Here is a 13479-nt window from a genome sequence, read left to right on the forward strand (position 1 = left end):
GATTGTAGTACTATGTTTTGAGTAAAGCAATTTTCCTGTCTCAGCTGACAAAATGAGGAGGTTGTGGTGGGTGGGGAATTGGATAGTCAGAAGAAGGGCACGTCATATTTCAGATCTTCAGTGACGAATTGGTTGCAGCAAAAGGAAATGCCTCCAGCAAAGAGCACAAGCAGAAAACATGCTGATTATTTACACCTTGCATACCCGTGGAGCAAGTGCTTCATTTGTGCCACGGCATCTCTAGGCTTGGCAGTTCACAGCCCTGGCTCCCGGCCAGCAGCCACCAGTCTCCAGTCACCCAGCTCTGCAGGCAGCGCCCCCACCATTGTGTCACCCTTACTTTTGAGCTGCTGGTGGTGGCGGTGCTGCCTTCAAAGCTGGGTGCCTGGCCAGCAGCTGCTGCTCTCCAGCTGCCCAGCTTGAGCCCTGGCACCTCTTTCATTACAAATTAAGCACAACCTGGGCCTCTTCCAGCCGTGTGTTAGGACCTCACTGTATTTGTGCGTTAAACTTCAGGCAATATATAGTTTGATACCAGTGAAGGACTGGGAAATCTGATAAAATTCTTGAACACCCACATTTTATTTATATACAAGTTGCAGATCAAAAATCGTGGGGGAGGAATGTCCAATGCGAGGTTATTCAATACCAAGCCACTGATTTCTGAGTCTGAAGTAAGGAGTGCTCGGTTTCCATTCTTTTTCTTGGAAGCTTCAGCAGGGCAGAATTTCATAGAACCGACCCTGCCTTACTTTAGCCTTCTCCCTCATGTCTGTTGAACGAGTCTCCCCAATGAAGTGAGCAATTCCAGGGTATCTGCTAGCAGGAAATTCCTTTCAACAGAGTTGTCAGCAATGGAATGATTTGTCAAAATATCCCCCCAGAGGGTTTCATGGGTAGGAACTCTGTATCAGTGGATGTGAGAAACTTCTGTGCATGTACTTGCACAAGACCTGTAGTTCCACCTTAGCTTATATACAGGGTCATCTTCAGACATTCATTTGTATGGCACCCTAAGTAGACCCAACACCTCAAATACATGCCTTCCAGTTCTACAGTACATACATATATTAGATATAAGAACCAACTTTATCTATCAGGCACACTCTAATTTGTAAATTTGAATTAAATTAATTGTTAACCAAGGACATTCTCTTCTGTCCCATACTTATATAAACTTCTTATTTAAGTTGCGTAGCCTTTATTCAAATAAGATGTATTTTTAGGATTATTTCCCTGCCAGAAAACCCATTGTATCCTGAATCCAAATAGTAAAATTAGGGTTAAAAATAGAAAGTGATTAAAAAAAAAAAAAAGATTTCCCCATGCGGCAGCCACAATCTCACCTAAGGGGTTTGCTGATATTCTACTACATACTAGAAGCTCAGATCAGCAATGATTCCTGACAGCCAGCAACCTTGCAAATTAAAGGCCTTCAGACATGGAGGATAGGTCCATCCTTGGCTATTAGTCATTCTCTGGGTGTCCCTAAACCTCCACCTGCCAGAAGCTGGGACTGGATGACAGAGAATGGGTCACTCAAAATAGCCCTGTTCTGTTCACTCCTTCTAAAGCATCTGGCACTGGCCACCAGTGTTCCCTCTAATTTTTCCCACACATGTGCGGAATGAATTTTGTTATGGCACCAATATGGAGGGGAAGTGTAACACATCCCCTTCATATTGTGCACATAACAACATTCATGTGGTGGAGGTGGGGCCGAGGGGTTTGGAGTGTGGGAGGGGGTGTAGCGGGGAGGTCACCCTGCCCCTGCCTGGAAGGGCTTAAAGCAGCCCAGGAGAGGGCTGTGGCAGAGAAAAGCTGGGCTGAGGGGAAAAGCAGCCACAGCTCTAGCCAGTGCAATCAGGACCCAGCTGGCCCTTTATAAGAGGGCAGTGGGCCAGAAGCAGAGAGAGTCTCCTCTAACTGTAGAGGGAGACAGGCCTAGCTGCTGGGGAGTGTACCATAGTACCAGAGGTGGAGCAGGGCTGGGGGAAGGTCAGAGGAGCTGGGGAGCTCTGGCCTGGAAAGCCCCCAGGCTGCAGACCTACTAGAAGGCCAAATAGGTACTGGGGTTGCAGAGGGCAGCCAAAGGGGTAGGGTCCAAATCCCCCTTGCCTATGATGAGTGGCATTTACAGTGCAGTTGGCCCCAGAGAACAAGGGCTAGTTGAGGACTGGCAGTTGCCGTAGGCTGAGGCGAGTTGGGGATAGAGGGTGGGGGTTCCCTGGGGAGGGGAGACCCAAATCTGCGGGATACTGCAGGGGGCAGCACCTCGGGTAAAAGGGCACCGTGGTCCATGAGGGACACAATGGCAAGCAGGACACAGGCCTGCACAGGGCGCGCCGGAGGCTGGAAGAGCTAATTCCCAAGGATGACCAGCCCGAGGCACCACGGAGGTGAGTCTTGCCCCGTTACAGGGGGCTTATGGCTGGGGCAGAGGGTTGGGGTGTGAGGCCTACGGCTGGGGGTGCTGGCTCCGGGGTGGGGCTGGGGATGAGAGGTTTGGGGTGCAGAAGGGTGCTCCGGGGCTACAATGGGGAGAAAGAACTCCCCCCAGCTCTCTCTGCCTGCAGCAGCACCTGGGCTCGGGGGGAGAGGTGCCTCTCTCCGGTGTGGCAACTCTGGGACTGGAGCTGCGGGATAGGTGCCCCTCCCGCAGCTGCGGCAGGTCCAGGCCAGGTGAGGGGTGCCCCAGATGAGCCGAGTCTGGGCTGGGGCTGGGGGAGGGGGCACCCCACCCCAGCCGCAGCAGATTGGGGGCTGGTCTAGGTTGGGGCTGGGGGAGGGATGCCTCTCTCCCAGCCGCAGCATGTCCCAGCCGGGTGGGTTCCCTGAGCGCCTCTGTGGCGCTAAATAGGCTGCTGCACAGCTGTGCAACCACACAGCTTACAAAGAACTTTGCTGGCCACGGTCGGAGACAAGATACTGGGCTAGATGGACCACTGGTCTGACCATGTCCTATTGTAAACACTGTTTTTAAAAAAAATCAGTGTGGATCTTGAATGAATAAACTTCTCAAAATCTTTATTGAAGAAGGGTTCTCAGAAAGGGATTCTGAAGTGAAGATCAAAGACTCCATAAGCTAGAAGAGTATTGCTGAAATAGATTTGTTTGCATCTGTCTCAGGGTGATTCCCAATACACTAGGACCCCACTTAGAGTGAGACTGATGTGGACCGTAATAAGTACAGAGCTGTTAGGCTATTAATTCTTAAAACTGAAACATATCTCTGGCGAGGGAGTATGCAAGCAGAGTTCTAGAACGGAAAATTGCACCTGCCACTGATCAATAAGATCAGTTTATCTTCAAGAGAGCTTGTCATGCTGGAGGGGCCACAACCCAGCTTCAAGGAAACGACTGGGGAAAGCCTGCCATCTTCTGAAGTTTGTCAAGGACAAAGAAGGGTAAAGTTATAATAAAGATGGGGAACTTATGCTCCTCTTAAAAAATACCTACACAGAGAGAATTCCGAAGGAAGCCATGTAGCAAAAACCAGTTAGTATTGCTAACCTAGAGGGAATACAAGAACCACTATGAAATCAGACTGTCATACTTGGATCCAGTCAAGACTTGGAGGCATTACTGCAATCCAGAGGGAAAGACAGAAGTCCTGTGAAGTCAAAAGACAAATAAGAGAGACCGTAGAAATCAGCTGGACAGAGCTAGACAGCTGGACATAGTGAACCAGTCAGTCTACATGTCTTAATTCTCAATATATATGAGAAACAGACATTCCATATAAGAGCAAGCTCTTAGAGAAGATCAAGAGACAGAACTAAGCAGAGGGAGCACTTGCGACTCTGGTGGAAGAAAGCAGTTCAGTGCTCAGAGGAAGCAAATGGCATACAAACAAACTGAAAAAGGAAACTTACTGCTTTACTGAGCTCTGCATGCCTAAGCACTTATACTGTGCCCATCACATGATTATGTAACTTTACTCAATATCTGTCTCCTCTCTGAGTTGAACTCCTGCTCTTAACAGACCTCTTTTCTGAGTTGTTCCATTTCTTTGTGGACCCTTGACTAATATGGTCTGATTATTTATGGTTTCAGGGAACAATTTTTCACCTTAAACAAACAAATACTGGTTATGGAAACAATACACGGGATTGCATGTTTTAATCACTGCAATCGCATTGCAGTCTAGCAATAAAAAAAAATCTGAATTCACAAGAGCAAGGACACACTGTGGTAGGTATATAACCCCCCAAACAGGCTAAGGAGGTTTAATAAGGCACTGTGGGGCCAATCAACCCCACCCTGCTACACCTGTCATGTGGCAGGAGTGGAGAGAATTAAAAAGAGAGGGCTTAGGTCAGTTGGGGGATCACCAGGAAGCAGAGCAGACCTCTGCTTCTCCCTGTGTGTGGGAAGCTTGGTTGCAGCCAGGAATCTGAGACCCCTCACCCGCCTCTCTGATGAGGTGAAGATGACTAAGTGACCCTTTGTTCACAGGCCATGAAGAGAGAGGTGGAAGTGCAGCGTGTCTTAGCTAGAGGGCTAAGGCACTGGTCTCTGTGAAAGTTGGAGTCCCTGAGGTGAGGGTATAGTGACATGTTGAACTACAATGGAGTGCTACAGAGGCTGACCTTGCTACCTACAGCCAAGTGTTTAGTCTATTTCTGGTGGATGGGAGTGGAAAGAGCTAAAAATACATTTAAAGGGGTGAGATTTGGCTCCCAGTAGGAATATTAATAGGCTTATTCACATAAGAGAAGTCAATCTGCTGTCAATGTCACACTAAATGCTGAAAGGTGCAGTTTACATAAGACCAAAATAAAGACTTGCTTCCTCCACGTTTAAGCTGTTAAGGTCAATGCTTATGTCCCATATCTCTGCATAAGGTAAATGGATGTTCGGTTCAACTTGACCTATTTTTTTCTTATGTATTGCCTAATCTTTGCATTTGTTTTGGCCAAAACTCACTAAAATAGCATTTCCCTAAACTAGAAAAGACCAACAAAAAATCAAAAGCTACCAATTCAGCACTGATAACTTTAATGCGACAAACTAATGCGAATATAACCAGAAAAACCAATTATGCTATAGCTTATTCATATAGCCCCTTTAATTATGAAATGCTTGAACTGAAAATTGTAGAACTAAACCTGCAGACCTTGTTCTAGCAGAACTTCTATTGGCTCAGACCTTATCTCCATCACCATTGAAATGCAGCCATCCTTGGGGTGAGAAAAGATTAAATAGGGGACATCATAGGATAGAAGGGGTTTTGGCTGAAGAAGCCAGTGCAAACCCCTTTTTTTAGAAAAATACTTTTGTGATCATTGTGCCTGCTTTATGAATAAGGCTGAAAGTCTTTCAGAGGTCATGGAAATCATGGATTCTGGGACTTCTGGAGCAGATGATCCCGGGCACTGCCCTGGAGCAGCAGTCCAGGAGCAGCAGTGGTGCCCAGGGCTGCTCCCCCCAGCAGCAGCGGCAGGGCCCCAGGCTGCCCCCCACCTGAAGCAGATATGGTGGTGGCACCCCGAGCCACCCCTCCCCCAGTAGCAGCAGCGAGGCTCTGGGCTGCCCCCTGCCCAGAGCAACTGTGGCAGCGAGGCAGCATCATCTGTGGGAGCACCCCTCCCCCCAGCACCTAAGATTGAGTTAAGGCGAATTTTTAGTAAAAGTCATGGACAGGTCATGATCCGTGACTTTTTGGTTGTTGTCCGTGACTTTTACTAAAAATACCCAGGAGTAAATTGTAGCCTTATTTATGAAATTAGACTTTAAATATTCAAGTCAATGTAATTATTGCATTGTCACCAAGTGACACACAACAACATATGGCCTCTTCAGAGCCCTAACCTAGGCAAAGCGTAACAGTCTCACTATCCCAGAGCACCCATTCCTGCTCATGTTTATCTTCTGTAGTGGGATGCTTGGCCCTCTGGAGTTCTGCTGCTTCTAGGGTGTCCATGTCCTTGAAGTTCCAAATAAAGTCCTTCACAACTGAACACTAAAGCACCAATATTTAACCCATGTCTTCAGCCCTGGCTGTGGGGAGGGGCATCCACCCTGGCAGACATGAGGTCTCTGTCAATGTTATGTAGACATTGACTTACAGGACTGCTTCTGTTGAGGTCCTTTAAGGCTCATCACTGGAGCTAGAGCTCCCCTGCAGCTTGTCAGAGTTCCCTTCTTGGGAGAGGATCCCAGGCTTGGTCTTCTCCATTTTAACTTCCCCTTTCACATACACATTCTCCCCAGGTGTAGCTGGTAAGGTCAGTTAAACCCTTCAGGAGTACCAGGTGAGGTTACCAGAACTCTCCAACTCCTTTTAACCCCTTCTGGACCCAAGTAGGGTTAATACATCTCATCATACAAATTAAAAAATATGGAGAATAAATTCATATCATTAAGACATTAATGGAACAGAGGGGTTATTTTAACTTTAAGTCTACTGGGAAACTTGAACCAAAGTTTTATTACAGGAGGCCTTTGTTGCATATTTGTCAGGACCAGGATACAGGCTGCCTGTGTACCCTGAGCTGTTGGGCTCAGGAGATGAGTAGCAGGGTCAGAATCAAGCAGGATCAGGCTACCAGGAAAGTCAGAGTCCTGCACCAAGTTGCAGGCAGCAGTCAAATAGAGTCAGGGACAAACTAGGGTCAGAAGCAAAAGTTTAAGGTCTACCGCAAAGCAAGATCTGGAGTAGAAGCAAGCGGGCAGTCTGCATTATTGCTCAGACATGATCACTCTCTGGCTTCCTGGTTTATATAACAGCATGAACGAATCAGTGAGCTGTGCAAGGGCCACCACTGAGGCCCTGCTGGGTGGTACTTCCTGCAGAGCCTAGTTTCACAGGGTCCTCCAGCAGAAATCCACTCTAGGCTTCCAGTGGTAATGCAGACATGTCCACTTCTTCTCCCAATCCTCATATCTCCAGGTTTTAGTCCTGTGGGGTTTTTACAATATTGATCTTAAGGGGAAAAATGTTGTTCCAGTCAATCACATGACTGATTTGGTGAATAAAAGTGTTTGGAACATATCTAGTTTTTCAGTAGTGTAGAATTTCACTGTCACATAGTCAGGGATCAGGATTAGAGCCAGAATGGTTGCCAGGAGCTTTGCCTTCCTGTGTCCATGCACAGTCACCACAATAACAGTCCATGAATACAAAAATGTATAACATGAGCAAAGTTAAGCACGCACATGTTCTCAGGATGAACTCCATGGGTGAAATTCACCATTGTGCAGAGGTTTAACATAAAGCTTATTCAACATTTGAGCATTCAAAGTGTGACTTAAGCAATGCTTGGGTCTTGTGCTGGCCCTCCACGTAGAGGTCATGTCAGCACCTGAGCTCAAACCTGCACTTCATCAGAACATCTCTGATGAGAACTCCTGATTGTGGGGAACACTTCTGCCCACACCCGAACATGATTTATGGTTTCAATCTCACAGTATGATCCTCGTTGTTCAGTTTTAGATAACAATGTGTTGGGGCAGGGAAGAAAATAGATCACTATTTGGATAGTTCTCAAACCTGTTTAAAGTTGTTTTCAAGACATGCAGTAATTCAATGTCCTATTTCATTCTGTAGTTCTCAGTTATTAAATACAGAGCAGTTAAAGTGTGAGTTATTCCAGTGCATGCAGCTGCATGAACAATCATCTCCAGATATGTTTTATGCTGCTGGGTGCTTTGAAGAACCAAATGTCTCTCCAGTTAGTTTTACCAGCTATTTTCTCATGTGTTTAGCCAGTTCTAGCTAATTCTGTCTGTTGCTCTCCATGTATGTGCACTTTTTTTCCTGTCTATGCTGTTTTAAAACTTATTTCCACTCATCTATGGGGCAAGATTAACAAAGACACTGCCATCTGTTCCTAGACAGAGTTTTCTGTCATACAACTGTTGACATATAAAGGGTATTTTATATTTTAGTTGGACAATAATTGTGCTTTCTTTGGATTAAATATTTTAAACTGAACTATGAAAATAGAGTTAAATATATAGGTCACAGCAATTATTGCATTATTTACATTACTAAACTACAAACACGCGGCCTATGGCCCCCAGGGCCCTGGCCAGAAGAACCCATCTCCCATAGATTTATTTGGTGCTTTGAGATACTACCAACAAACTTCTAAAACGTTTCTGTATGCCACTGTGCCTGTGGTTCATTGCCAGGAAAAATATTCAAGGCCTATTTGTTTGGACGCTAATATTTCTCAAGCCTTCCTTGGTATCGGAGCACATAAAATGTATATATTTAGGGCCTGGTCAGTGAAGTCATGCAAAACACTTAACAAACAGGATTGAACCCTTAAATAACTACACTGTTTTCATAGCATAAATTTTGTTCTATCGTGCTAAATAAATGTGTTCATTTTGGAACCAACCCAACAAAGCACTTAAGCATGTGATTAACTTTAAGCATGTGAATAGTGCTACTGGTTTCATTTGAACCACTCACATTTAGATGTAAGCTGTTTTGGCAAGGACCATCTTTTTGTTCTGTGTTTTGTGGAGCCTCTAACATGATGGGGTCCTGATTCATGACTAGAGCTCCAAGTAACTACAGTAATACAAAAATTAATAACACGAGCATAGTTAAGCATGCATGTGTTTGCATGATTGGGGCCATTGATTTCAATGGGATTACTCATGTACTCTAAAGTTATGCAAGTACTTATGTGCTTTGGATCAGAGCTTTAAATATTTTAAAATGACAAGCATATGACAGTGATATTACATGTATAAAGGTTCAAAATCCCCCTAACTTTCATTTCAAAATCCCTGGAGCTAACTTTAACTTCGTGTTAATGTAGAAAAACACACTAAAATATTGTTACTGACATCATTTGTATAACATGAAATACTCATTTGAATGCATACTTGTGGTGTACTCACATATTGATACTGTGTGGAGACAGCTAATCATCACCGCATCAAATTCTCTTTATTCCACATCACTGTGGAGAAAGAGGTCATTCCCACTTAATGTTTCCTTTTCTTATTTTAAATCTCTGAATTTTTGTCCTGTGAGGCGTTTTGGCCTTATATAATTCCTGCACACTCCATCACTGGGACTGTCGGAGTTGTGCTGGGAAACTGAGGCAACAAATGTTTGAATCTTTCCACTGCCTCTAGGACAGGGATCGGCAACCTTTGGCACACGGCCTGTCAGGGAAATTCGCTGATGGGCCGGGACGCTTTGTTTACCTGCAGCATCAGCAGGTTCGGCCAATTGCAGCTCCCACTGGCCATGGTTCGCCGTTCCAGGCCAATGGGGGCTGCGGGAAGCACCGTGGGCCGAGGCATGTGCTGGCTCCCGCTTCCCGCAGCCCCCATTGGCCTGGAATGGCTTGTCTCTGACCTGCAGAGGGCTCCCCAGAGCAAGCTAGCCTTGCTAACCCCTAAAAGGACAGGGATACAGCCTTCTGCTCAAGGGTAGACACACAGAAGCAGAAATGCTTTGAAAACAAACATATTTTTTTTATTTAAATGAAATAGAAAGTTACACTAGGTTTAGTAAAGAGAGAATATATAGAAGGTAGGAAAGAAAATATATATAATCTATATAGCACAATAGAACTACATAGAGTGAAATGGTGCACCAAAATAAAGAGACAGACTAGAATCATAGAATATCAGGGTTGGAAGGGACCTCAGGAGGTCATCTAGTCCAACCCCCTGCTCAAAGCAGGACCAATCCCCAATTTTTGCCCCATATCCCTAAATGGCCCCCTCAAGGATTGAACTCACAACCCTGGGTTCAGCAGGCCAGTGCTCAAACCACTGAGCTATGCCTCCCCCCATAGATAGCATATAAATCATACATAGACCATATGACAATTACAATGTAGTAGGCATATAGCAATCTGGCATATGCAAAAGGAACATAGTATGCCTAACCTCTGTGTACACCTACACAACACTATTACATGGTAACAGATTTAAAGGAACCCTAACACTAACATTCACCATTTAACATTAATACAATCATTAATACTTAATATCTAACATTAACTGTTTACATTAACCTCCTGTGAGGGCTGATCAGGCTGTCACAGAATGGGTAGGGGAAATCCCACTTGAACACAGGCATCCAGCTTTATTGACAGGCAGACTCCACACATTCCTTAATAGATAGAGAATTACACTCGCTTCTACTAGTCTTGGGTACCTCTTAAACCGTCTCAATCCTTCTGTTACAACTAAGGTCAATGTCGGGGGTAAAAAGAAAAGGAGTACTTGTGGCACCTTAGAGACTAACCAATTTATTTGAGCATAAGCTTTGCATCCGATGAAGTGAGCTGTAGCTCACGAAAGCTTATGCTCAAATAAATTGGTTAGTGTCAAAGGTGCCACAAGTACTCCAAGTACTCCTTTTCTTTTTGCGAATACAGACTAACATGGCTGTTACTCTGAAAAATGTCGGGGGTGTTAGTTTCTCCAGCTGCTGCCAAAGCTGGTTCTGGTGGGCAGCTGTGGGAACGATGGTTGCCCTCCTGCTGCTGCTGGCAGAGGCTGCTGGCTTGGTTGTTACGGCAGCTGTTGCCAGGGCAACCTCAGGGGTCTCTCGCTTCTGCTGCTTGAGGCTTCTTGCAGGCAGCGGCTCTTCAGAACCCCTCAGCAACCCCCACCAAAAGTGTCACAAGAGTCCACCAAAAACCTGGCTAAAACCCTCTTCTTTCCAGTTAGATGTTCTTCAAAGATGGCTTCTTTTCTTCAGAGGAGTCTCGCAGCTTTTGTTCTTCTTAAGGATCCCAAACCCACTACAGGTTCAGCCTGCTGGCTGTCACCTGTATATACAATTTCCAGCCTACCCAGCTTGTCTTTGATTGGTCGCCTTTCAGTGGTGTGACTTTCTCTCAGCCTCTGATTGGTTGCTCTTCAACCAGGTGATATTCTCTTAGCCAATCAGCTACCAGCTCTCTAGCTCACATGTACCTACATGTGCCTTCACCTGTTATGATGCCATCTGGGATTCTAGGAGTTTCTAGAAGGTCCTAGAAAGTTCTAGAAGATCCTTATATATGCCATTTTGATCAGCTATATTGGATTTTCTAAATTTAAACTATCATTAATTTCTACCTAACCAAAGCCTCAGTTTAACAACTAATTACTGTTCCATGCAAACCAAAGTGTCCTGATACTGTCATCACCTTAATTATTTCAAACTGAGAGAAATGTATTTTATGATTTTTAAACACCTTTTTCGCCGCTTTTCTCTGTAAGGTTTTTCAGAGCATAGATTCATAGGACTGCAGGGGACGTCAAGAGGTCATCTAGTCCAGTCCCCTGCACTCATGGCAGGACTAAGTATTATCCAGACCATTACTGACAGGTTTGTCTAACTTACTCTTAAAAATCTCCAATGATGGAGATTCTACAACATCACGAGGCAATTTATTTCAGTGCCTAATCACCCTGACAATTAGGAAGTTTTTCCTTATGTCCAACCTAAACCTCCTTTGCTGCTAGTTAAGCCCATTGCTTCTTCTATTCTCAAGGTTAAGAAGAACAATTCTTCTCCCTCCTCCTTGCAACAACCTTTTATGTGCTTTAAAACTATGTCCCCCTCAGTCTTCTCTTTTCCAGATTAAACAAACCCAATTTCTTCAATCTTCCCCCATAGATCATGTTTTCTAGACCTCTAATCATTTTTGTTGCATTTCTCTTGACTTCCTCTAATTTGTCCATCTTTCCTGAAATATGGCACCCAGAACTGGACACAATACTCCAGCTGAGGACTAATCAGTGTGGAGTAGAGTGGAAGAATTACTTCTCATGTCTTGCTTACAACACTCCTGCTAATACATTCCAGAATGATGTTTGCTTTTCTGCAACAGTCTTATACTATTGACTCATTAAGTTTGTGGTCCCCCAGATCCCTTTCCGCAGTACAGTCACTTCCCATTTTGTATGTGTGTAACTGATTGTTCCTTCCTAAATGGAGTACTTTGCATTTGTCCTTATTAAATTTCATCCTATTTACTTCAGACCATTTCTCCAGTTTGTCCAGAGCATTTTGAATTATAATCCAATCCTCCAAAGCACTTGCAACTCCTCCCAGATTTGTATCGTCTGCAAACTTTATAAGTTTGCAATCTATGCCATTATCTAAATCCTTGATGAAGATATTGAACAGAACCGGACCCAGAACTGATCCCTGCGGGATGCCACTCATTATGCCCTTCCAGCATGACTGTGAACCACTGATAACTACTCTCTGGGAACTGTTTTCCAACCAGTTTTGCACCCACCTTATAAAAGCTCCATCTAGGTTGCATTTCCCTAGTTTGTTTATGAGAAGGTCATGCGAGACAGTATCAAAAGCTTTACTAAAGTCAGGAAATACCAAGACTACCACTTCCCCCACTATCCACAAGGCCTTTTATGCTTTCTTTGAAAGAATAATCAGGTTGGTTTGACACAACTTGTTCTTGACAAATCCATGCTGACTGTTACTTATCACCTTTAGTATCTTCTAGATGTTTGCAAATTGATTGCTTAATTATTTGCTCCATTATCTGTCCTGGTACAGAAGTTAAGCTGATTGGTCTGTAATTCCCCAGGTTGCCTTTATTTCCCTTTTTATAGATTGGCACTATATTTGCCCTTTTCCAGTCTTCTGGAATCTCTCCCATCTTCCATGACTTTTCAAAGGTAATTGACAATGGCTCAGATATCTCCTCAGTCAGCTCCTTGAGTATTCTAGTATGCATTTCATCAGGCCTTGGTGACTTGAAGAGATCTAACTTGTCTAAGTAAGTTTTAACTTATTTTCCTATTTTAGCCTCTGATCCTATCTCATTTTTTCACTAGCATTCACTATGGTAGATGGCCAATCCCCACCAACCACCTTGGTGAAAACCAAAATAAAGAAGTCATTAAGCATCTCTGCCATTTCCACATTTTCTGTTGTTTCTCTCTTTCCTTCTCTCCCCTCCCCCCCCCCCCCCAATTAATGGGTCTACCCTGTCCTTGGTCTTCCTCTTGCTTCTAATGTATTTGTAGAATATATTTTCTTGTTACCTTTTATGTCTCTAGCTAGTTTGGTCTTGTTTTGTGCCTTGGCCTTTCCAGTTTTGTCCCTGCATATTTGTTTATATTTGTCCTTTGTAATTTGACCTAGTTTCCACTTTTTGTAGGACTATTTTTTTCAGATCATTGACGATCTCCTGGTTAAGCCAGGTTGGTCTCTTGCCATACTTCCTATCTTTCCTACGCAGTGGGATAGTTTGCTCTTGTGGCCTTAATAATGTCTCTTTGAAAAACTGCCAACTGTCTTCAATGGTTTTTCCCCTTAGACATGCTTCCCGTGGGCTCTTACCTACCAACTCCCTGAGTTTGCTAAAGTCTGCCTTCTTGAAATCCGTTGTCTTTATTTTGCTGTTCTCCCTCCTTCCATTCCTTAGACTCATGAACACTGCCATTTCATGATCACTTTCACTCAAGCTGCCTTCTACTTTCAAATTCTCAGCCAGTTCTTCCCTATTTGTCAAAATCAAATCTAGAACA

Source organism: Chelonia mydas, chromosome 3 (genome assembly GCF_015237465.2).
Source record: "Chelonia mydas isolate rCheMyd1 chromosome 3, rCheMyd1.pri.v2, whole genome shotgun sequence".
NCBI classification, from domain to species: Eukaryota; Metazoa; Chordata; order Testudines; family Cheloniidae; genus Chelonia; species Chelonia mydas.